Here is a 23,916-nt window from a genome sequence, read left to right as displayed (position 1 = left end):
CCATGATACAGAGACTCAACAAACAGGCCCGAGTTATCTTCCTGATTTAAGGACACCTCACTTTTCTCAAATGTTTCCAAAGCCCTTCAGTTTTTTGCACTGCATGATGGCCTTCTCATCCCAGACTGCCAAGCCAGCTGGTCACAATGAGTATCCATACATGAAATTCTATGATTCTATGAAATGAACAAGCCTTCCTTTGATTGAACTTGGGTCTTGTTTGCTCTTCCCGGCACTGGATGAGCATTATGTCTGCAGGGAGGGTTAGCCTTTAATCTGCGTGTTATTCTGACATGCCTCCATCAAGACAGAGGCATGCCTCAGCAGGACAAGGTGCTGTGAAAGTTCAGGTTGCTGCTGTTAGCTCCTAGCAAAGGAAATTATTTTTCAGCCACCCATGTTGAATTGCCAGTAGCCAGTGCAAAACCCTTTTGCCAAATGAAAGCTGCTGGACCACTGGCACTTAAAACTAAGATGCAGCCCAGCCAAATGACAAAAGCAAAGGCAAAATCTTAAGTTTCTCACTGAAGACTTGATCTCATTAAGTTTGCCTCGTGAGAAATCTTTCTTCGTGGTATTAGTCCTAATGATCGGAACACAAGCCCAATCTTTTTTCTACTGAAATTCCCGCTGAATTGAGTTAGGAGAAGCCAAACCTTGTGGATTACGCCAGTGAAAGAACATGCTAAGAGTGGGCATTATGGGCTTTGGAAGGAACAGAACGGAGTATGGTACGCAATTATATAATGCAGGATCACGCTCTTACACCAGCCTTTGGGTCTTACAAGCTTCCCTTCAAAATGAGTGGGACGGAGGCTGCTGAGGCTGTCAGTTCTGTACTGCAATACACCTATGTCATATCCTCTGCTCCAACAGCTTTCCCAGCGTACCTGCCTGCCCACAAACCACACCTTCCAAAGGTCTTTATGACCTTTGTGTGGAAGTCTTGCTCTTTCCAACAAAAGTAAATGCAGCTCCCAGCTCACAAGGAAAGACACTCAGATTATGACAACCTGCTGACACACATGATAGAAGTGCTTTCCCAACTCAAAATAGTTAGAATATCCCTATGAAATATTCTTTCTCTCATGACATGCTGTTTTCTCATTATGTGTGTTGACATTTTTCAAACTGACCTCTGCTAGATATTTTGTTCCGGAGTCCCCTTTTAGTGGAACATTTAAACAATAACACTTTGAAGCATGCTCAGTCTCTCTTTTGAAGTCCATTCAGACTCTGCCCTAAGGTCAGCAGGCACATTCCAGCAATGATGCATGGACCATCTGCTGTACAAGTTTAAATCCCACTGGTCCTATACCTAGAGGTACTAACATGTTGCATAACTCGCACTGCAAAACAGCTTGCCAGCTCACATGGCCTCTGTATTTATTCCTATAGTTCTCTTATGCTCCCACTGGAGGGCCTGCACACAGTAACCTTTGAATGTGGTTTCTGGAGACTACAGCTTAATGAGATAAGTAATAAGGAAGGACACTTAAGTTCCTTTATTCAAAACCTTTGCTTTCCTTTGCTTATTTACAGCCTGGCTCTGTGATTGCCAGAGCTTAGTGTCTGGCATCTCATTTAGGTGCCTTCTTATTCCAGACTTCTCACTTATGTGGACTCTGGCTAAGTTACCCTAAATACTGGTCCATGGCTTAGTGTCAATTGATGAACAAGGGAAAAGCAGGATGGTGCAATACAAAGAGTGAGTTTTCCAAGACAATGTCTATGATTCAGATGACCAGCAACCATTCACTTGGGTAGGAATCTGGCATAAGAAACAAGACAAAATCTCTGCCAAAATATGTCTTTGTCTATATATTTTATCCATTGTGTTTTAATGTTAACTAGTCATTATTAAACTTAACAATGTATTGGCTAAGGTTAATGTATTTTAGACTCAAGCACTGTTGGTCTTATTGATGCTATGTAAACATAGAAGAAGGAGTGGTCCCTGCCCTTGGGAGTTTAAAATCTAAACTTGGACAATACACTTCAAACATATGGTATATCCTGCAGGCTGAATTACCAAACTTCAATCAGCACTGGCCTTAACAATTAATTTATGTCGCACATATGTTCTACATTTGAAGGCATTAGCCCTGAAGGGCCCCTTGGAGGAAATGTGAGTGTATGGACCTTTTGATGATGGCAGAAGGATGCAGCAAACAGCAGGAGGAGGCCAGTCCAGACCTCTGGGATGGAGTGTGGCATGAGGATAAGCACGGAAGAAGGAATAAATAGGGTACAACAGAGGGAGAGTCATGTAGAGTAAGCTAAGGAGAACAGCCATAGGAGAGCAAGTTTTTTGAAGCACCTCTGGCACTAGTTGAGCACCAAAGTAAGGAGGTACGTTTCCACCTTTTAGTATCTGTCATTTATTTAGATGCTTCCTTGGAAACTGAGCTCCCTGGAAAATGTGTCCTCAATGGTGGGTGCTGAGCACTAGACAATCTGGCCTGTTCATTTTCTCAGTACGTGGTTCATCTGTTCTAAGGAACAAGTCCTTCTGGAAACACTGGGGAAAAAAAAAGGCAGAAAGAAGTGTTGGGTACAGAAAAGCACTCAAGCTGCTTCAAGAGATAATGATCAATTAAGGTAGTACAAGCAAAATTTCGTATATCAGATGAAGTCAAATGTCTGGACGCCAGGAACCCTCACAAATATTGCAGCAGTATAGGAGGAAGGGTCGGCATAGGTTAAAGCACTGAGTCAGATAGGAATTGGATGATTTCCTTTAAATGCCTCACTCTGGAGCATGGTGTGGACCAATCAACTTTTCAGGTAGAGATGCTCTGACCTCGTTGTCATTTCTGATCTCTATGAACTAAAGCAGTTATCTGGAAATGGTGTCACCCCCTTTTCATCCCTTGATCTTGTCCTCATATCTTCCAGGTGGGATCATGTAAGAGGATTGGGTGGGCCAGGAGGGAGCAACTTCATTATCTGAGCACTAAAAGCCATGTTCATTAGGAGGCAGGCATCATAACCAGCCATGGGAACAAAATGAGTGGATTTGCCATTAAAACAGATATTCTTGGAGGGTTTCCTCAGCACAACTACATCTTTTATGCTAACAAAAGCAATTTAGGGACATGTTCAGTAACTCCTGAGCTTCAGTCCCAGATCCAACACGAACTCTGAAGACAGTATAATCCTCTTGTTTCCTACTATGAGGCTTCAATCCTCTACTGCCATAAATCAGCCTAACAACTTTCACGTGAGTTACTGTTGCACCACCTGAAGATTTAATATGAAAACTGGAGCACCGCGGAGCTGGGTCCTGCAGAAATAAGCAACAAAACCTCATCCCCAGAGATGCTTGCAAGCCAAAACAGTAAGACATGTAATTGTGAGCTGTTTTCATGATTTTTCAGGCTCACAGAGTGGTTACCTCCTGACAGGACATGTTCCTCTGAGATCCAGGCTGAAGATGGATATCTCTCCAAATAATTAACCGTCTCCAGTTGCTGCTGCCAGAGAAGGGAGGGAGCTTTGCAGTGCCCACCACACTGCTATAGATTAATTTTATGGAGGAGCAGCCAGAGACTTGTTTGGTCCTCAATCCAGTTCAAAGGGGCCAGATCAGGAGCTGGTAATTACTCTAAATTTAAACAAGGTTCCTACTTCACATCCGTTGCCATTTTCTAGTTATGTTTGCCCTCTCCTTGGTAAATAGCTAACATTTTCTTGGAGACAATCTCATTTCTTATGCCAGTGGCAAAATAAACCCTAGCTTGTCATGGACACGTCCCTTCCAAAGAAGTACCACAAAAATGTCTGAAACCCTATAAACTCTGTTAATGAGTCTAAATCTCCGTAAGAATTTTTTCTCCCTTCCTCTTCCTTCTTTTCTCCTTGCTCTGACAAGCTGATGAGTAGGGAATGGTTTAAAATACCACAATATCCATGGCAGGACATCAAGAAAGAAAAAGAAACAGGGTTTTGAAATACTTTGTGTAAGGCTCCAAGCACATGAGATGGTGCTTAACTGGCTGGACTTCACCACACGGCAGTCAGATGATCTCTGCAGCTTTGGGAAATAAGAGAAACTCTGGAGAAGGGTGGGGGGGAAACGGTCTCTGCCACATTGGTCTTTATTGTCTTATGGATTTTATCACAGTATTGTTCTTTATTTCCTGCTATTTATAGGCTCTCATGTTTTGTGCTGCTTTCATGTTTGCGTTATCTGCCTTCCCACGACATGTTTCACCCCAGCCTTTGCCCACAGCTGAATCCATAAAGGCCACACCAATGGTTATGACTGGCACATCAGGGCTCATCCTGTCTCCAGGCAGTGTGTGTAAACTGCCCTTTTCTGAAGCACTAAGCGGTCCAAGATGGGCAGCTTAAATGATGGTGATTGCTCTGCACGCTCTTACGTAAAGGATTCAAGCAGTTTGCCACTGGGCTTTTGGGCATCAAGCGATGATATTTTTTAAGAACCTTGCCCATGTGGCTGTTTCCTTCAAGTGCCACGCTTTAAAATGGATTTAAATGATTGGCCCTTCCGTATGTGACTTGATGATAAACTCTGGAAAACTTCACTTGAATTATTTTATAACTCTCATCCCTGTGCAAGGTGCTGCAGAGAACGTGTGCTGCAGTGGCTATTCTCATCCCAATCGTCCTTGGTTCAGGGATGTAACTGCTCTGAACTGAACTAGCTAAAGTCAAGTTAGTTCTGGTTCGAACCATACAATGAGGTTTGTAAAAATTGGTTGGATCTCTGCCCTAGCAAACTTACTGCCTAAAAGATGGCCTTGAGAGGCCATGATAATGGAAGTAAAAATGGGAGAGGTGCAAAATAATGCTGAAATCACTGAAGTTAGTGATTTACTCCTGTGTCCTTGTACCTCACCCCACAACAGCTCTCAGGCAGCTGAAACACAGCACCAAGGCTCTCCATCAACCCAAAGCGTGCATTATTGCACCTGGTGTGTGGAGCAGCCTGCCTTGGAAGCAATCAGACAGCTCAGTGCCAGTAATAACAGGGAAAAACCCTCAACTTAAACAGGGAGAAACATCAAACCTTGCTTTGGGACCCTTTCACAATAACTATCCAGCAGCTGCTGTGGAATTACATAGAAAATGAAACACTTTCTTGGAGATGAAGCCAGGTCTGGCCAGCTTTGGATAAGTAGATTTTTGGGCAAGTTGCTGGCCACGTTTTTCACCTGTAGGTTAGGGTGAGAGCCTCAGAACATCATTCTTCTGTATCAGAGCAGCATAAAGGCTTCTGCGTGTCAATCAGAATCATTCCTTTTTGCCTCAAATTGTGTCTGTTCTGGGAAGATCTTTTGAAAAAAAGAGGCATTTTTTTTCTGAAAGCACCATGAAGTGCAGATTTCTTATTCGAACAGGTTTCTGCAGTTTTCTTTGACTCTGTAGCAGCCAGACTGAAAGAGGAGACATGACAGAAATAGAAAGCATCCAAATGCACCCAAATGAGAGAAGATAAGCACAGTGCAGACATTTGGACGTGGCCAAGTGCCACATTAGGGGCTGTTGCTCACATTAGTGAGACACAGGACTTTTGCTGAGGTGATGCTAAAAAGCGAATTTATTTAAATGCATGAGCATCACTACAGCAAATGCCTCCGAGGTGCCAGTGAGCACCAAAAGCTGCCATTTAAAATTTTTAGTGTCCATTTTTAGAAGCCATCCATTTCACCAGATGCAAAGAACATGGGAAAAACTATGTGGCAATCCATTCTCAGGGTGGGAGAAAAAAAATGCCACTAGGAATTCCACAAGGCTGGAAAACAAAGGCAAGGCCAACTCTCATCCCATCCGAGGAACAACTGAAAGTGTGAAACCAATGGTTTCCAGCAGAGACTGCTGCAGAGGCTCAGTTGGCACTGTGGGTCCGAAGCAGCTGCCATAAAACACAGCCAGCCTCTCAACAAGTGCTGAGTGCCTTGGTGGCTATGGGGAGTGTGGATGGGGCTGGTACCTCTCCTAAGCTCAGCAGTTACGTTCTCCTTCTGCCTTTTGTTTTGGCTGATGGAAATGGGACTGTTCTCAGCTCAGAGGCTGATACAAGCCAACTCCTGTTTATCTTCTAAGAAGTGCTTTTCAGTGTGTCATCGGTTCTTCTCCTGCCTCCACCTAAGGCGCATTGACAGGTTGTGGTAATTTTCCAGTCAGACTCCGAAATGGTTATTCACACTTCTATCATGGCAAGATTAGATAATTGTAGCTCTTTTTTGGCCAGCTTCCCACATCGGGCTCTGCACAAACTCCAGATGGTGTGAAATGCGGCCGGCAGGATTTAAGAAGGGCCAGTCTCACTCGTTCTGTTAAAACCACTACCTTGGCAACTGGTTAGATATCAAATTGATTTCAACACTGTCCCTTTCCCCGCTGCTCTCAGCAATCTTTTGACTCATTGCGGTGCTGAGCACCTTACCCACTCACTACCTGGTAAGTTACTTCTCTTAAGAGTGATTGCAAGGAGGCGTGGGTAGCTTAAACTTGATTTCCATCTGCCTGTTCTCTGCAAAAGCCTGCACAAAAGCTGGATACTGCAACGACACCCTTTGCAAACGTTAGATGAGAGTGCCAGGAAGCGATGAGCTTCTGCAGGGCACATCAGGGGACACAGGCTGCCTGTGCATGTTCCAATATGCCATATTCTTTGTCAACAGTGGCTGCACAAACAATTAATAGGGTAATAACTGACTGCACAGTTTGTGCACAGAAGAGCACAAAGAAAACACTCCTGCTTTAGTCTCCTTAAAGCTTTCTTTCTCTGAAAGAACACAATAGCAAAGGCATACTCCTTCATATTTCATTTGCTTTTAAACTGAGTCCAAGATTTAAAACCTCCACTGATTTAGTTCACAATGGGTGAATTCCTGCAGGCCTTTAATGCAAGGGAAAAGTTTTGGGAAGGCTGTAACAGAAGCCTAACAAAGGACGATCAACTGCTAATTACAAAGCAGAATATGACTTGCTGTGTAAGAGCAGGAAAGACTGGAGATAGCTTTTGCTGTACTGTGGAATGGCATGGCAAACACAACGCGTTCTGAGCTCTTTACCTTCCCCATCACTGCTGCAGGGAACCTGTGACTTAGCACTCATGGCTGCAAAAGTGGGTATTTTGTGTGTGTGTGTGAGAGAGAAAGACAGCTGACACAGACTGTTTGCTTTGGAAAAAACAACCAAACCCTTTTGTTTTGCATGAAGGGGGTGAAAAAAAAATGTACATAAAGGATTACACTGACTCTGCAAACTGCCACTGCATAAGGAAGAAGAGAGTGGCAGCCAGCTCTGGGGTCACGCTGTCATTTTAAACCTGCAGTGCAACCTTCATTTTAGAAATTCAGAAGCCTGGAAAAGCGTTGAAGAGACAAAATGTTTCCCTGTGTGTACAAAAGGACATTATTAAAAGAAAAAATAGTGTGAAAGAACAGGTGAAGACACGGTGGCTAAGCTGAAATCACCACAATTTGTATTTTAGAGAAAATGAAACACAGGCCTTGGACTGGAGAGCTTAGCTGATCTGCACTTGCCGAGGGATCAGGAAATGTGCAGGGACCTCATGTATCACTGTTATGCACTCATCAAGACATGCTGGACTCTACCAGTGGGTGGGCTTGAGGTGTCTGAATATAGACATCTGGAAATATCTGAAATACCTGGAGTCACCTGAGACACCTGCATGGGGCTGACAGATGAAATGCAGGACCTACAGGAGACGAGCATCCTCTTTTAGGGATGGATGGAGCACGTGTGGGACACAGGGAGGCACTGTAGTATATCACAGCGTGTCATTCAGGGCCAGATACATAAGGGTCAGCATCCCAGAGTATATTCCCAGAGTATCTACTCTGAGCTTCTTTCACTGCTGAGAATTGAGCCTTGAATGCATTCTGTGCATTTCAAAAAGCTGCCCAACAGGAGCCCTTGGAAAGGTAATGTGTGCTTGTTTCAGCAAGAAAATCATAAACAGACTACTTGTGTCTCTGTATGAAGGCCTAACATTCAGGCACTTAAAAGGTCTCCATTACTCCAGTTCCCATGGCCTTAAACAGCTGAGCAGCCTGTGCCATGCACCCAAACTGCTCCAGGCTGCATCCAACCATCGATTCATTCAGCACATGTATGTGATGGGCCACGTGACAGACTGGAGAATCAGACAGCAGAACTCACTCCACTGCACGCCTCATAGTCCACCAGCACAAATACATGCCATTTCAGGCCAAGTTCTTTACCAGATGAAAGGAAGGCTCTCTTGATAAGATAAACAGCACAGTGAGTGTTACAGCCCTCAGCTGTGAACATGAATACTCAATGCACCAGGTGGCTTAAGCTGCTGTATAGCTTTCAGGCATCCTTTCATGTACTTAATTCTCTTAGTAAATTTGGAAGGATTTTTTTTTCCAGAGAACACATTTTCCAGCAGTTCACAACATAAAGCATCACACATTGTGAACTCTCTCTATCTGACTACAACCAAGACTGGCAGAGCTCAGATATCCCTGTAGATCCATTTTTGAACACCTGGAGAAAAGCACATGCAGAAGTTGTATGCTGTATTCTCTATATACCACCACTATGACCATAAATGTAAATGACTACACAAACCTCAGGTTGTTTGCAAACCCAGCTGAAGAGCAAGTAGAAAAATGAATGAACCATATATTGAAATGTTCTTACAGAGCATTTAAATAGAAGAATGTATGGTCTACATAGGAAGGCCATATCTTCACGTGGTGTAAATTAGCACAGCTCCATTATGGAATTACTTTAGTCTCTGCCAATGAGGATTTGGTCCAGGTATGTGTGTGAGGATGCCTGCCTTTACCATGGAAACACAACACCTGAGCAAGGGACCACATGAGCAGCTTAACAGCAACTGTATTAAAACTTGACAGGGCAGGAAAGAAAAATGGAAACAATTGCTCTAATTGAAACTACAGGGGGTGGGTAAGTAGGGCAGAATGCACGGTAATTACCTGAGCTGGAGCTGGGCCAGTACACCAACACTAACACTCCTGCTCTATGGGACTGTGAAAGCCTAAGTAAACAGAATTTTGGTTTTCCATCTTTGGCTAAAATGGTTGTTTACACAGAAACAGAGAGCTGTGCAAAAAGACATGGGGTGTGCTCAATTCTAAGGAACAAACTGGCGCTGCAAGCTGAGGAGCTGAATTCCCACCCCTCCTGGCACTGAATGGCCAAGAGACGTGATGTTACCTGGAGGAAATGCTTCCTGCCTTAACAGTGGAGCTGTGTGCCAGCATAGCACTGTCTGGCTGCAGAAAGGAAGCACCATGTTAGTGCAAATAAAAACAAGGTTCTGTTTACCCAAGTAATGGGGAACCCTCTGGTCACCTGAAGGTTGGATGTGCTCCCAACTCGCTCTGCAGCTTTGTGGGATCCACTCCTATGCCTTCCTCCCAACTCCCCACTGCCACCTCTCCTCTTTACATTGCTGCAGGGAGAGGCAAGCCTGCATGGAAAGCTGTGCACAGACTGGTTTATGGAAAGTCCATTTCCCATGCTTCTGGGAATTCCCAACCATAGGGAGCATGCGAACTATGAAGCTAATGGTTAACAGTAAAATGAAAGTCCACTGATAGTACAGGTAAGGGATAACTTGGCTGGTGCGACCTTGATGTATTAGCTAAGAAGCAGCTACTGTGCCTGTGGGAACTACTAGGTGAAGGACAAGGGGGGAATGGCTTTAAACTAAAAGAGGGGAGATTCAGGTTAGATGTTACGAAGAAATTCTGTACTCAGAGGGCGGTGAGGCAGTGGCACTGCTGCCCAGAGCTGTGGGTGCCCACCCCTGGATGTGCTCAAGGCCATGGACAGCCTTGGGCAGCCTGAGCTGGTGGGGGCAGCCAGCCCACGGCAGGGGGATTGGAACTTGGTAAGGTCTTTAAGATCTCCTCCAACCTAAGCCATGAAGTCCTGGATCAACAAAGCTCTTTTTCCAAGAAAAGATAGTGGGCAGTGGCTCGTCCAGCATTCCTATCCATTGCCCAACAAGAACATCCTAGTCACACAACAGAGGAACAGCTTCCAACATCTGCCCCATCACCAACCATTGTTTCATGACTGTGCCATGTCTGCCAGCAAGCACCACTGCCTGCCAACTGTTAGTCTGCCATTTCAGAGCTATGTGTCCTCTTCAACCAGCACACGTTTGAACCTGTGACCCATAGGTTCTGCAGACCATCACAAATCCCTTGAGACACACGGTTCCCCATAGCCTCACAGGTTGTTTTCAGTTAGACAAATTCAAATGGCTGCCACAAAAGCTTAATCTCTTTCCAGCCACACTCACGCTGAGTGTCAATAGGAAAAAGTCCCATGAATACGACTGATAATTACAGAGCTGTGGCTGTAGCAAAGAACAAAGTATAATGCAGGCTTGAATACTCAGGAAATTGACTGCTGATATGTTTCCATTCATTGTTTTGTTCTCTGTTCTCAGCGATATATTAAAATCTCCTACTAAGAATGAGCTTTCTTGTTTAATGGAACTTGTCAGTTAAAGGAAATCTCCTACAGTTGTTTGATCTATTCTTTAAAAAATAATATTAATTGCAAATTTAGCACGTCCCTATCTTAGCAAATCATTTGAAAACTAAAGTGGGCATTTTTGAAACTTGTTATCCAGAAAAAATCATGGCCCATCACTTTCCAACTCATTCACTGCCCCTTTGGCCCAGCTATTGAGTCCTGGCTGCTCATTTGGTATGGTGATCGATCGTAGCAGCCACCTGACACTGTTTTCTTGACTGTGTCAGAGGAGAGTGATAGGAGGGAATCGCAAAGAGTAAACATGGCGTGAACCTCTGGTCATAAGAAAATTTGGGCAGCTTTGCAATCTGTGAGCATTTTCATAACATCCTGACAACCATATCAACTTACTCAAGTGTGACCTCACACCCATAGTGCTTCTGTCTGCCTCTCTATTAGTGTAACTAGCTGTCTATTTTGATTCCATCTGACTCCTAATTAAATACTTAATTTGTATGTTTGCTATTCATCCTGATTCCTAGCATGTGCCCTCACACTAGAAATCTTAACATCACGCTTTGAAACATCCACTGCTGAATCTGGATTTCCAAATTCTCACAGTTCAATGATATTTAAATCCAGAGGTTTTCTGTGGTTCCTTGCAGACATAAAAGAAGCACTAAGAAAAATCAGTGCCAGTGGTCAATTAGGATTTCATGTAAGTAAGCCAAAGTCTGTCCAGTTATTTCAAATTGTTGGTTCTGAATCCTCAGCAAAAATCAGGATTGGTTCACATAAACATTTCTTTTGAGAGTGCCTTCCTGCTTCCAATTATATCAGAATGATGGAAGAAAGGGGAAATAACCTTCCCCTTTCCGGAGTTCATATATTTAGATATAATATACTCTATCATCATCAGTGCTCAATGCTTTTCGTTGGGCAATCTCAGAGGCTTTTGGAAATGCTCAGGTGTCCGTGTGTTCACAGGTGCCATCACTTCTAGGAACTGGACTTCACAAGTTATTAGGACCCTCCCAGGAGGCAGTCAGCATTGCAGAAAAGCCCGAGCATCCTCCCATCCTAACAGTTCTGGCAGGCACTCAGAGATGCCTCCTGTCCCTGGAAACAGCAGCTTGGTTTATACTTGTGCCCATTCACGTAATTTGCATCACCTTGTCCTTGCTGGAAACGTTGTCCCTGTGCTACATGCCTCCATCGGCTCTGCTGACACAGAACAGCCATCAATGGGCTTGGAGCAGTGAGACACCCCAAAAAGGTGCCTTAATGAAACGACATGCCTCAGCCACGGCCGTTCACGCTCTCAGGGAGCCTGGGCTCTGTTTCTGGCCATGTGCTACCCTCCCTTACTTCTGACTAATTCAGGCAGCTCGAGTCACGGGAATCTCCTCTAAAATAAAACCGTTCCTACCCCACCCCAATCCTGTGTGAAAACAAGGGCAGAACTGTTCAGAACACCCCCAGGGAAAAGAAATCCGACCAGGAGCTGACCTCCTTCCAACCCTGGGTGCTGGGGGCTGAGGTGTGGCCCCCCACCCAGCACCCCGGCTCATTCCAGCACCTTCTCCTCACCCCCTCCCTCAGCAACAGCCTCCCACGCGGCTCCTGCCTTCCTGCTGCCCATGAAGAACCCTCTGTGTTCCCTCTGTGAGTCATGCCAGCAGGCTGCCGGACGGTGACATCAGCCCTCAGTGGGGCCGAGCAGGCCAAGGGTTTGTTTGGGGCTTTGTGCTGGGTATGAGGGCCAGGACCGCGTGGTGGAACATCAGCACATGCTGCAGACACCTCTTCCTTCCATGGGGCTGATGCTCCACCTCAGGCCAGGGCACAGAGGGTGCGGCTGCCTTCCAAGACTACAGTAAGAGCTGTTTTATGGGCTTGAAATTTCCTTTTTGCAATACTGGTGAGCAATTCCCTCTTCCAGAAAAGCTGCTTCGTAGTACTGCAGGAAAGCTCTTCCACCGGCAGCAGCGCAGCCCCATAGCTCTGACCAGAGAGTGGCACAGGTATTTCGGTCAGGAGATCAAATGCCTTTATGACCTTGAAGGACACACAAAGTCAGCTCAAGAGCTCTCAGCTGTACAAACAAAACGCTGCCACCTCAATGATAAGAGGGTGCCCATGCCAGGGCAGAGCAGGGGGGAGGAAGGATGCAGCAGATAATGGTGAGCTGGGAAGCCTCACGCAGCTCTGGTGCTGCCGTTCCAGGAGATAGGCACCGTACACGCTTCAGGCCAGTCCCCTCCCCTGGTGGCAGGAGCAGCCAGCCTGGCTTGCCAGTGCTTTGCTACAGACAATGTTTGCAGTGAAGCATTTTTTACCCATCTGCTTCGAGCACTGCTGTAGGTCAGTGCTGGCATAGAGGAGTTTGCCACCAGGACCTGGTGTCAAAATGCACAGCCCTCTCTGTGTCCAGCAGGGAAGGGTGAGCTCCCTCCATCTGACATTGATTTAGAACACAAGTAAGACAATGAGGCAACTACAGGTCAAGAGGCACAAACCAAACATCTCAGTTCCAAAGAGGAGAGTTCTGCTTTTCCTCTGAAAGACTGTTCAGAGCCCACTATTTTGGCCCTGGTTGGGACTCAGAATAAAACTCCAACCTGCAGTTCTGCTTTAGATTTGACTAAACCTCCATGAAAAGGTCAAATACGTTTTTGAGATTCCAACACAAGAGCCTTATGGCTCCTATGGCTTTCTGAGACCTTTTTTTATTCACAACACTTCCATTGCCTGAACCCAAATCCTTCCTATCCTCCAATCCTGGCAAAGACAATCTGTAGCCAAGCAACAGCCCCTTAATTTTTCCTTCTGGACACACAGAAGCTGTTGTTTCACTGCTGAATGAAGTCAGGTTTCATCAGCTAGTCTACCGATTTGCAGATTCGGGTGGCTGTCACAGGCTTGCCACCATCAGCCTCTCTGCCACCACTTGGGCCCTTTGGCCTGGCCTGTGCAGTGGCTCCTTAAAGCCATGCTGATCAGGGAACCGAGCTGGTTGAAATGAATTGGAAAAAGAAAAGAAAAGAGAAGAAAGCAAGGTCCTTCTTACAGGGTACTTTGTTCATGAGTTTTGATCCTTATCAGTTCCTGGTATGGCTTGCTGCAGTCACAAAAATTGTTATTTAGGCACAACTAGAGCGAAATGTTGGTGCAAACATCAGAGATGGAAACATCTCAAAGTACTGTTACTACTGAAGCTTCCTTGTCTTCAATCCACGGCCAGAGTTTCCTATCTCTGACTGACATGACCCACGAGATAACGGTAACTTTCCAGTAAACAGCCAATTGATTTCACAATTTGCACATCATGACACATCCCCCACATACCAGAAAATCAGCTCTACAAACTCCTTTAGGGCCTTAAAAGATTCCTTATGCTTCAGTTTTAATTTTTAAATGACCATAAGCATTCGACTGAGCTGTAAGCAATTAAAACAAGACATAGCTTTGGCAATAAACAAAATATTTTCCCCAGAATTTGCTTAGCTGCCCCATTCATGGACCTGTGCCTTTGGAATGGGGAACGCTCTGGGATTCCAAAGAACACAAATAACAACAACATCAAGACATTCCGTTTTACTGAACGAAACAGTGATATACCAAAACACTCATGATACATTATCACTGCCTGTGCAGGAGTGTGGGTGGGAGGCTGCAAGAAGAGACAGATAGAACAGCTCCTACACGTGCTTTTTTTCCTCTGTGCTGCTATTTGCCTTCTGCCCAAGAAGCGCAGCAAATATATTAATATCCAACTGAAAAATGAGCTGAGGTAATTCTATCTATGAGCATGTGATTGGTCCTGCTGCCTCAAATGTTTTCCCTCTTGGTCTGTATCTGAATCTCACACTGACTGACTCACACTGCAGCCACATACGTCACTACTACCCAGCAGCATCAGACCATCATTTGTTTCCTTTTGGAACGGGATGTTCTATAACAGCTCCAACTCCCACACGACGGTTTATGAAATTGCAGTTCTTTCACATGCCTCCTTTGTTCCTTGTTTATGAGGTGTTAAAGCAGGAGCAGAAGCGGCCTGAGCTCAGGGATGCTGCATCTGAAACCAAAGGGATTTGGCTTTTAGGAGGATGGAAGTGAGATGGTTCTCGGTACATTTTGGAGTTTGTACTTCACACAGGCAAACAAGGGCAAAACTGTTGCTTCCAGCATTGCTGCTTGAAGTACATCCCCACATTTCATCTGCAGGGCTCCTTGCACAGCCAGGGAGAAATTACACCATACAGGAAAGCAGAAGCCATGGACAAGCTGGCAGAGCCATTAAAGCAGAACCAGCTCTGCTGCTGAGCTCCTGAGTGTGATGGTCAATATGCAACACTCCCTGTTAAGCACTGGCTGGTTTGCTCTTCTCCTCCTATGATGCTATCATAGAAACAAAAAGCTTGGAAGAGATCTCTGTGATCAACTAGTCCAACTATCAACCTATTTTCACCTGTGTTTTAGCCAGCACAGCCATTCCTAGTGAAGAGGTCAAAACCAAAAAATAAAAAGAAAAAAATCTCTTATTTTCTACTACTGACAATGAAAGGGGAAGAGATGATTTGGAGAGAATTCAGAAAAGTGAGACATATTTTCAAACTGCACGTAGCATTTCTCTAAGAAATAGAAAAAGAAACAGAAAAAAGAAACAGAAAACCCTAATAGTCAATGGAGGTGTTTAATCTGACCTCTTGGACCTCTGTCCAATTTACATTCACCAAGGTTAAATAAATAAGCATTAAAAAACCCAAAGCTATAGCACTGTCCTGCATGGAGCCAAGACCTTACGTAAAGAGGCTCAAGTCGCACACACATTTCCTTTGACCTAGAGGCCAAGCACAGCTCTGTCCAGACCCAATTATTAAGTGAAAAGACCTTCATGGCTGCACTAACTTGCATTCATCTGTCAGAGAAATCTTTAGAAACCACTGCAAAATCACATCATGACAGCTTGGTGCTCACTGCAACACCCTCACATGCAGCAGGGGCTGGGGAGAGCAGTCAGCACTCCTGCCCTGGAGTATTTCTGGGACAGCCCCAGGAAGCATCCTAGTAAGCTTCAGGCAGTGCTGCAGTGCAGGAATCACACTGAGCAGGCTCTCAGTGCCAGCCCTGGAGCTTTGGCAGCCATTAGGACAAAAGAATCTATAAATGCAAGCCATTATCACCTTACAGACGTCACCTACACCTTCACCTGGACTTACCTGGCTTGATCTGGAGGGCAGTGTTCCTCTCGACATTCAAAATGAATGCATGCACTAACGAATACGAGGCGTCTCGTGCACAGGGTATTGTTCTGGATTTCGGATTTCTTCGGGGTTGTCTTGGCAACAGAGAGGGTTTGCTGCTAGAGGTGTGTGAAACACTGGGCAACAAAAAGCAAAGCGGTTCCCAGTTGCTTCACTCCATCACCTGGTCAAACTGGACCAGACTTCAGCCTGCTGGGATGCCATTCGTCAGCAGGGCAGCTGTTTTTCCCTCCCACCAAAGCACTGCAATTTGGAAAAGAGCAAAAATAACCTTCCTCTCTGAGAAACGATGTCTGCTCAGACATCCTGACCTCTTCTGTTCACTTTCTCCCTTCACAACAAGGAGTACATCCCTGGAAAGCAACAGAACAAATTATGGATGGTATTCAGCAAAATTAGTTGGCTCGGTTTGTTGCTTGGGTTTGTTGAGTGATTTTAATTTCAGTTATGGAAATTCTAAGCAATTTCAGTGAAGCCAATGGGGTTACCTTGGGCAAATTCCAGTATAAATGAGTTTGCCAGTTAGCCCCAATTTAAGCAACTCTCATCTGCATGGAGAGAGGAGAAACTGACCAGCAGCATCCACCCTGCTCACCCTCTTACTGAGCACACAACTTCATTCACTGCACTTCATGAGGTCCAGGAATTAGTCTGGAAAGCTTTTAAAGCATCTTTAGAAGCAATTTCACATCACTTATTCATGTCACTTGCCTTTATTTTTACTTACTGAAGGCATTAAAAAAATTAACCCAGACAGCTGTTCAAATTCCTCTATTTTTCATGTAGCAAAAGGAAAAAAAGTCTGAACAGCTGTATCAGTAAAACACAAACCAGGTGGCCTCCCTAAGGCAAAGTTTGTATGAAATCTGTAAGATAATGTTTTTATTATCTGAGTTATTGTATTTCGTTTTTATTGCTTTGCTCTTGTGGATTCTTAAAGAGGCACTGGCCATTTATTTCTCACCTTCCTCCTCAACTTGCAACATTTGAGCCCTACTGTAACTCAACACAGCTGATAGTGTGATATTTTTGTAGATGTGTGAAAAATCACTCTTTCAGCATAATATCCCTGAATATATTCCAAGGTCTTAAATGAGATTTAAGGCTGGGTGAGAAGCAGTTTCACAGATTTGGCCTTTCTATGGGGCCCAAACCTTCCACCTTGTTCAGCCACCCAAGCTCATCTGCTAAATCCCTTCCACACAAGTCCTGCAAAGGGTGTGCTAGGACTGCTGTAGCGTGGCTTGCTGATTTGTGCCATTGTTTTCCATAAATTGCTTATTGATGCTTTCTCACCCAACTTCCATCCTTGGATTAAGAACTCTGTGAGTAATATTGCCAATTCTAAATCCCTATCCAATCCAATCCAATCAAGTTATATTGTTGAAGTAGCTTTTAAACTTATAGAATAACAATAACGTATAGCAAAATATCTGAAATTTGTTTTTCTTTTTTTTTTTTTGCTTAAGAAATAAAATATCTAAAAATACTTGCACATGAGAAGGACCATCTTCCAGGGGAAAACACAACAGAAACATCACTGAGTCTAAAGGAGAATTCCATTCTCCTCTAAATGATTTGCTTTTGGTATGCCTTCCTCATGTTCAGTAGGTGGATGCAATTCCCCATCTATGTACTAAGCCTGTGTTATTGCAATTCCAGCATGATATATGTTTATTTGGAGTCTAACAAGATCATGAATCGGGAAATAGCACTGTACTTTATATTATGTATTTATTTATTGTGTTAGGATGAAATTTACCTGGGTCTAGAGAACAAAATTAGGCTGTTATAGCCCTTGGTTTCAAATAAGTTATTTTCCTCTCAATGCCTATGCCCTGTGGATAGAAATTTATTTCATCTGTACTGAATAAGAATTCTTCCATTCTCTCACAGCTAAGGCAGCCTCCAGATATCATTTCTATACCTTATCTCATACATCCCATTTTGTATCTATTACCTGAACGCCTGAAAATATCTAACAGAACACCAACAATCACAGAGTGGAAATGTCCACAGTTTGTGGGAGATTTTCTTTGTTCCTATTCAATCCTTTGGTAATGAAAAAAATCCCTGCTCATTAGTTTGGTGTCTTTGGTGACCCTGTCATACTTCTGACCTTCACCTACCCATCGGCTTCTATGAGCTGAGTGGTCATTGGAAAGAGGAACAGTTTATGGGACTCCAATTTGCAAAATCATAGTTGTTTTCTGAAGTGTGACACACAATGAGCAATGAAAAAAGACCTTAACTGGAAGATGTATTAATACATGTAAAAATAGGGGAAGTGAAGTGGAAAATTACATTACAGAATATAAGAGAGCTTGATGTATTTAATAATACAACAGTAATTATCTTTAATAATACTAAAAATATCACAAAAAATATTATGACTGCTCTGTTAAGTGCTCAGACTCTGATTGCTGTATTTGATAACTCTGCAAGAATTTAAGTCTCAAGGTCTTTCTTTGTGAGATTAGGTAGCATTTTTACACAAAATGCAGGAGAGAAGTCAAACAAATGACAAACTTATTTCATACAGAGGAGTTATAAAATCATCAAGCAAGTAAAAGTTTATTCAGTTAATTGGCAAACACCCAGCAAGGGTTTCACAACACTGTCAGCAGGGTGCTGAAATACTAAAACAAATAAGCAAACAAAAAAAAAAGCCCAACTGCCAGCTACCGAGTGCTCAGTTCCAGAGAAGTGCTCTTATTTAAGAAATACTTTCTTCAGTATTTTTTAGATAAGTTGCCATTTATCAGCACATAATTACGTTCTTCCTGGAAGCAAGGCCCATGCAAGTTTCTCAACACATCCTAAAATTCACCATTTTCTGGTTTCTTCTTGCTCAAGAACCAGGAACATAGGAAGAGTGGAAGCAATATATACAGCCATGAGGTGTACTAAAATAATATTTGTGTATCATTTAGTGACTCGAGCTAAGACAATGAGCATCAGAGTGGGGTGAATTAACCAGCTGTGGCTTCTGTCACTACTCCATTTGGACAGAGAAATTTCTTAAGGTGGATGGATGTTCACACAAAGCAGGAGCACAAAGAGGCTCGTGAAGTGCTCAGACTGCAGAAATTTGGAAAACCCTGTAATAAAATGAAATCAAGGTATAACCTATGTGAAGATAAGGAAAGAACACCACTGACATCCAGTAAAACCCTGGTGTAATTGTGTTGGTCATGGAGCCTTCTTTGAAACAGAATGTTTCTGAATTTCTGCTCCATGATGAACCTTAGGAATAATCTGGAAATCTAGGAAATACTTCACCTTACCTTCCTGCACACACAGGAGTACAGCAACAATGCAAGTGTAAACACCACTGGTGCCAAATATTTCATTTGTCAACGTGCAATGATGCATTTTGTATCAGGATTACATTATAACCAAGATTAATTATAGTTATTACTGAAAGAGAACAGGGCTGTCTCCAGCAATTCTTTAACAACAAAAATTACTTATTTAAAAAGCAAAATGTAGCTCACAAAATTTGTTTGCACTGGGAAGCTCCTGCAAACAGCCGACCCACCAGTGTTCACACAAAACAAATGGTACCACAGCTGCTTTTAATCTGCTAGATACTAGAGGGTATCTCCACCCTGGGAAACAGCACCAGGTTTTTGAAGAAGGAGCTACCTGTTGATAAAGATTTTATGAGAATTGTAACTTTTCAGCAAAACAAGCAATCACTGAATGTACCCCAGGTTCTCTTAGGAGTAGGGAAGCATCTCGCCACCATTGTGTCAAGGAAACTATCATGCAGTAAGAATTCAAGCTAAGTCTTGAGTGGCACTAACAGCATGAATTACACTACAGGGTAGCTTGCACCAACTATACCAACTGACTGCTCCAAAGAATGCTTCTGACCGACACATTCAGGCCTGCTTTCTTACTTAGAAAGAGAAAACAGTCCCTGTAAAAAAGCAAAAACTCATGGCTGTCATACTCAAAAGACACACTAAGAGCAGGATTCAGCCCAGTAAAACAGAAAAGCATAAGTAACATGCACCACTTGAGTCTTGCTGAATCCTACCATGACAAAACCTTTTTCATTAGAAGTAAATTTCACCAACTGAGTAATGAGGCAGACTCTCCTTCCAACAGGATGAGACCTTTCTGAGTCAAATATAGTTTATAAGGTCAAAGTCATTAAGCGTGGCTGAGCTAACCAATCATGCCAAGTGAACCCATCACCACTAAGTGATGTAAAAAAAAAACCAAACACATGAAGAAAACCAAAAGCTTAAAATTTGGAACAGTACCGAGACTGAACAACTTTACTTTCTACACAAACAATTTGTCATAAGGAACAAAAACACTACATGTGACAAGGAAACTCTTTTGCTGAAAATTACACGTCCAAGTTATATGATTGCATTGCTTGTGCTCCCTGCTCCTCTTCCTCCTCCTGGGTTTCTATCTAGGAAACACTTTTCAAAACGTGCTGGTTCAGGTACCTCTTTCAGAGTCTCAGTGCTCAAAGGTTTATTACTATAAATGCTTCAACTATAAAATTTCTAAGGAAATTACACTATCATCTTTTCCTGCTGAGTCTCATCTAGGAATTTAAAATCCTCTAGTGTGGGAGAAGGCTCTGATCACAAACTTTATTTTGCTTTTCCATTAAAAGCAAAAGAGGAAAATTTAGGTGAAAAACTCCAAAGTCTGGGAAAGGAAAACAGGAAACAGCAAGACCAGAGAGGTTGAAAACCAGTACCACATTGCTGAGTCTGGAAAGTACGCATGTTTGCTCAAGGCAAAGTACATCACCAACTTTGTTTTGGTACAAGAAGATGATAAATAGTACACTAAGATTGCACAGATTTATTATTAGTAGGGTTTTGGTTGTTGTTTTTTTTTTTTTTCCTACCTTATTAATTTTTGAACCTGAATAACACTGAGAGCTCAATGTTGAGCTTACAGTCACGCAAATCCTCCTTACTCCTGCAAGAAATTACAGTGGCTTCCACTGTAGAAGATTATTTTTCTGCACACCAACATCACCCTTGAACATTACCATCTAGATCTGGCCTTCAAGCTTGTCACATTATGTATAATGTTTGCATAATAGCTACTATCTAAAAATCAGCAGTTTTGATGTGATTGAGGTATTTCATTACCTCACAGGAAGCACACAAAATGAATCAGCAGTAGCACATGCAAGAGATGCTCTGTCATTCAGGATCGCTATACTCAGTGGCATGCTATCAAAGATAACATCCAGCTTCTGGAACAAGGAAAACAAAACACCAACTAATACAGAACGTTAAAGCCAAATAGAATTTTCCCTGTTCATCCCACATCCAGAGAATTGCAACCAACACTATAGAAAAGGTTAAATGAAATCTTGCTGAGTCCTACATGCAACCCATTTGCAAATACAGTGATGTGAGATTTGCCTGAAGTTCAAGGTAAGCCCTCTTCTTTGTTCCGAGAAAGAATAATAAATGTTAACGATAAGATGTGCAAGGGAATGAACCTCTGAGATTCTAGCTAAAGATCTGCATGAGGTCTCATACATTTATGGTAAGCATCAACACTGATGGACTCCAGAGGAGAAAAATATTGTATTACCTACAAAGCACACAGTTTACAAACTGCTTCTTTCTATCTGTACACAAAGAAGTGAAACAGAGCATTCATCTTGTAGAACTTGTAAAATTCAAAGTTTAAAGCCAAGGAAAACAACCAAAGTAAGAGCTGATCAGCCAAGTCAAATGTTTCTTTACTTAGCAAACAAGACTCTTACAAGTCAGTACTGGGTGTTAGATATGGATTTGGTTCAGCAAAGATCAATTGATGAGTATGGGCTTGAATCACGTCAACGTTACAGGCAACACGTGTTGGTAAGGGATTTGGGTACTAGCCATATTTTTGTACTCTGTTCCCTAAGAATGCAGCAGGTCCACGCAATTTCAGTAAACTTAAGGCTCGGTGTGACCCACAGCAGCTTCTCATGAAGGACACAGTAATTCAAGTGCACTCTGCCCAAAAGCCTGCTGGAAGCCATGGTTTCTTGGTACATTCCTACCTTAAAGCAGGGAGCCATCAGGGGTGACAGTGGAGGTGCATTGAAGAGTTATTCAGCTCCAGGCAAAATCAGAATAGGTCTCTCCTAACGTAGACTCTGGATGCAAAATTGCAGAAGATATGACTAGTAAATACCAAATGGTTAGACATGACAAACACACATTTGAGGAATATTCAGAAACAGAACAGTAATTTCATTACATTACTGACAGCATTCTAATATATAAGACTGCTTCTCCCAGCATTCAGTCCTGGGACACATGGCTGGATGCTCCAGGTCCAACCCTTTTCCAGCTGGTCAGACACCAGAAGCAACACATAGCTCTGGTAATGGGGAACCTGCAGGTCTAGGTGTCTGACCATGCAGAGCAGCCAGAGGAAGTCTTTAGCTGCTGAAACACTACCCTCATACCTACTCCCTGTCCTCTTCAAGACCACAGCAGAAAAGGATGTGGGTAAAACAAAACTAGCCTAGTCACAGACTGCTTGTTGTGGTCCATCATGTTAAGTATTTTGGAGCTGAAGTTAGATAACGTTTGAGAAAATTTTGAGGCATGTTCAGTCTGGGGAAAAGGAGGCTGAGGGGAGACCTTATTGCTCTTTTCCAATATCTGAAAGGTGCAATGAGAGGGGGGTTGGTCTCTTCTCACTGGTGACAGGACGAGGGGAAATGGCTTCAAGTTGTGCCAGGGTAAGTTTAGGTTGGATATCAGGAAACGCTTCTTTACAGAAAGGGTTGTTAAGCACTGGAATAGGCTCCCCAGGGAGGCTGTTGAGTCACCATCCCTGGATGCGTTTAAAAACCATTTAGATGTGGTGCTCAGGGACATGACTTAGCGGAGGGTTGTTAGTTAGGGTAGTATGGTTAGGTCATGGTTGGACTCAATGATCTTTGAGGTCTTTTCCAACCTGAGCAATTCTATGATTAAAAGGGAAAGAAACTGAATAATTAAGAGGAAAAAAACATCTGGTATAAGACACAGAACAGCTCTAAGGAAAAGAAGTAACAACAAACAAGCTTTGCAGTCAAGGAAAGGGTAAAATCTTGGCCCTATCAAAGTCAGCAGGATGTTTGCCAGAAAGCTGTAGACAGCTTGTTTTATCCAGGATTTTTAATTAGCGATTAAATGATTCAATGGCAAGTTGGCTGTTTTAAGAAGGAAAGAATCATAGAATAGCTCCAGCATGCCTCTCCCTACCCACCCCTTGGGAAGTACAGATCAGGTTTTTATTTATAGGAGACTTGACAGGTATTTCATTGAACCTTAGTTGAAATCTGCAGTTTCCCAGGCCCCGCCTCCCTCCCCAGTTTGGGGATGAAGATAGGAAACACCTGCTAATGACACCAGAAACATAACAAACAGCAAAAGCCATGCGTCAGCAGAAAGCACGTTGAAAGCCTGGTTTCTCTAATACAGATTGAGTTCATCTAATGGTGGTTAGCATATATGGAAAAAATAGGATGGTGCATTCTTTTAATTGGCACAGATCTGAACGTCTGTGAATGTTCTGGAGTGACAAATAAATAAGGCATTTCCCTGCTGAAGAGGCAAGTCTTTTTGTTACAAGCCCTGCAACCCAAACGATCTATTCATACCACACACATCCCTTATTTTGCATTATTTTTCTGCTTTTCTCAGTCTCCTTCTGCTTTTCCCACTCCAAAGTACATGGGTTTCTATGGAAACAAAAACACGTCATCGGAGTGGCCAGAACTTGGTGACATCCCTAAGTGCAGAGCGAAAATGCAATCTGAATAACTGTTCTGCAATTTACAGCATGAGCTCAGAAAGGCAGTGGGTGATTATCCTGTGCACGTGTGTGTACATGTGTTCGCGTGGGCGCCTGCCTGTGCACGCACGCATGCCTTGTTCTGCACCATCTACACACATGCAGCACCACCGGCTTCACGGGGCAGCAGAAGGCTTTGCAGAATCTGTCCCATCTTATTCTGTTTTAATATAGCTGAAAATTACTTTGACAGCTGAATAGGTTCTTTGTTTATAACTCGTTCCTCGCTGACTCTGCTGCATTATGTAGCTTTGCAAAGAGATTACTTTGTCAAGAACTGAACATATATGGTCTGAGCATGAACAGTTCAGCAGGATGAACTGCATTCATT

The 23,916-nt window shown here is 43.3% G+C and overlaps 1 protein-coding gene across 5 annotated transcripts in view; it reads right to left on the bottom strand.

Moving 5' to 3' along the window:
• Positions 1–23,916, bottom strand: part of SLC6A6 (solute carrier family 6 member 6) — a 108,093-nt gene that overhangs the window by 70,407 nt on the left and 13,770 nt on the right. For 4 of the 5 annotated variants that reach the window (XM_052679185.1, XM_052679184.1, XM_052679189.1 and 1 more), the window contains exon 2: positions 21,796–21,891. The gene's annotated coding sequence lies outside the window, so the exon portion shown is untranslated. Of the gene's footprint in view, positions 1–15,707; positions 15,834–21,795; positions 21,892–23,916 lie in introns of those variants that run through there. The other variant, XM_052679195.1, reaches the window with a different exon arrangement.

This window comes from Tympanuchus pallidicinctus, unplaced genomic scaffold (genome assembly GCF_026119805.1).
Source record: "Tympanuchus pallidicinctus isolate F22 unplaced genomic scaffold, pur_lepc_1.0 scaffold17, whole genome shotgun sequence".
Classification (NCBI taxonomy): Eukaryota; Metazoa; Chordata; class Aves; order Galliformes; family Phasianidae; genus Tympanuchus; species Tympanuchus pallidicinctus.
This window is presented reverse-complemented; position numbering and strand designations above follow the sequence as displayed.